Consider the following 2,500-nt stretch of genomic DNA (forward strand, 5'->3'; position numbering starts at 1 on the left):
AAAATTTGAGAACCGGGGCTGAGGAGGGGGAAAATCTGGCCAGGGAGGCCGACCCGAAGTGCCTCTAAGTCGGATAGGGATTGGGCGAAACTCCCTTGGAAGTGGCACTCTGAAAAAATTTCCAAGTTTGGCTGACTTAGAAAAAATTCGAGAACCAGGATGAGGAGGGGGAAAATGTGGCCAGTCAGGCCGACCTGAAGTGCCTCTTAGGCGGATAAGGGTTGGGCGAAACTCCCTTGGAAGTGGCACTCTGAAAAAATTTCCAAGTTTGGCTGACTTAGAAAAAATTCGAGAACCAGGATGAGGAGGGGGAAAATGTGGCCAGTCAGGCCGACCCGAAGTGCCTCTTAGGCGGATAGGGGTTGGGCGAAACTCCCTTGAAAGTGGCACTCTGAAAAAATTTCCAAGTTTGGCTGACTTAGAAAAAATTCGAGAACCAGGATGAGGAGGGGGAAAATGTGGCCAGTCAGGCCGACCCGAAGTGCCTCTTAGGCGGATAGGGGTTGGGCGAAACTCCCTTGAAAGTGGCACTCTGAAAAAATTTCCAAGTTTGGCTGACTTAGAAAAAATTCGAGAACCAGGATGAGGAGGGGGAAAATGTGGCCAGTCAGGCCGACCCGAAGTGCCTCTTAGGCGGATAGGGGTTGGGCGAAACTCCCTTGAAAGTGGCACTCTGAAAATATTTCCAAGTTTGGCTGACTTAGAAAAAATTCGAGAACCAGGATGAGGAGGGGGAAAATGTGGCCAGTCAGGCCGACCCGAAGTGCCTCTTAGGCGGATAGGGGTTGGGCGAAACTCCCTTGAAAGTGGCACTCTGAAAAAATTTCCAAGTTTGGCTGACTTAGAAAAAATTCGAGAACCAGGATGAGGAGGGGGAAAATGTGGCCAGTCAGGCCGACCTGAAGTGCCTCTTAGGCGGATAGGGGTTGGGCGAAACTCCCTTGAAAGTGGCACTCTGAAAAAATTTCCAAGTTTGGCTGACTTAGAAAAAATTCGAGAACCAGGATGAGGAGGGGGAAAATGTGGCCAGTCAGGCCGACCTGAAGTGCCTCTTAGGCGGATAGGGGTTGGGCGAAACTCCCTTGAAAGTGGCACTCTGAAAAAATTTCCAAGTTGGGCTGACTTAGAAAAAATTCGAGAACCAGGCTGAGGAGGGGACCATCTGGCAAGGGAGTCCGACCTAAAGTGCATCTAAAGCGGATATGGGTTGGTCGAGCCTCCCTTGATTTGCCCTGGAGCTCCCACGTCTTAAAAAGGTCTCTCCTATAATTGTACACCAACCATTTTGAGGTTTGGGTGCAAACCTCTCGAATGGGGGGACTCGGTCCCCTATCTACAGCGCCCCTAATGACGACAGGTGGTACTGCGCCCCTGGTAGCCCGGCCATTGAAAATGAATGGGCCCATTCATTTCAATGGGGAATTTCGACCCCTGGTTGCCCGCCATTCATTTCAATGGGGAATTTCGACCCCTGGTCGCCCGCCATTCATTTCAATGGGGACTTTCGACCCCTGGTTGCCCGCCATTCATTTCAATGGGGGATTTCGACCCCTGGTCGCCCGCCATTCATTTCAATGGGGGATTTCGACCCCTGGTAGCCCGCCATTCATTTCAATGGGGGACTTCGACCCCTGGTAGCCCGCCATTCATTTCAATGGGGGACTTGGACCCCTGGTAGCCCGCCATTCATTTCAATGGGGGATTTCGACCCCTGGTCGCCCGCCATTCATTTCAATGGGGGACTTGGACCCCTGGTAGCCCGCCATTCATTTCAATGGGGGATTTCGACCCCTGGTCGCCCGCCATTCATTTCAATGGGGGATTTCGACCCCTGGTAGCCCGCCATTCATTTCAATGGGGGACTTCGACCCCTGGTTGCCCGCCATTCATTTCAATGGGGGATTTCGACCCCTGGTCGCCCGCCATTCATTTCAATGGGGGATTTCGACCCCTGGTAGCCCGCCATTCATTTCAATGGGGGACTTGGACCCCTGGTAGCCCGCCATTCATTTCAATGGGGGATTTCGACCCCTGGTAGCCCGCCATTCATTTCAATGGGGGACTTGGACCCCTGGTAGCCCGCCATTCATTTCAATGGGGGATTTCGACCCCTGGTCGCCCGCCATTCATTTCAATGGGGGATTTCGACCCCTGGTAGCCCGCCATTCATTTCAATGGGGGACTTCGACCCCTGGTTGCCCGCCATTCATTTCAATGGGGGACTTCGACCCCTGGTTGCCCGCCATTCATTTCAATGGGGGACTTCGACCCCTGGTTGCCCGCCATTCATTTCAATGGGGGATTTCGACCCCTGGTCGCCCGCCATTCATTTCAATGGGGGACTTCGACCCCTGGTTGCCCGCCATTCATTTCAATGGGGGATTTCGACCCCTGGTTGCCCGGCATTCGTTCCTATGTGGCGGGGGATTTCAACCCCAGGTCGCCCTCGTGTGGTTCTTTTTGGCGCAGCTGACCGGGCTCCGCTGCTCATGGAGGTTTG

The sequence above is a fragment of the Leptonotus elevatus genome, unplaced genomic scaffold (assembly GCF_054856555.1).
Source record: "Leptonotus elevatus isolate MCC_2025b unplaced genomic scaffold, RoL_Lele_1.0 HiC_scaffold_76, whole genome shotgun sequence".
In the NCBI taxonomy this organism is placed as follows: domain Eukaryota; kingdom Metazoa; phylum Chordata; class Actinopteri; order Syngnathiformes; family Syngnathidae; genus Leptonotus; species Leptonotus elevatus.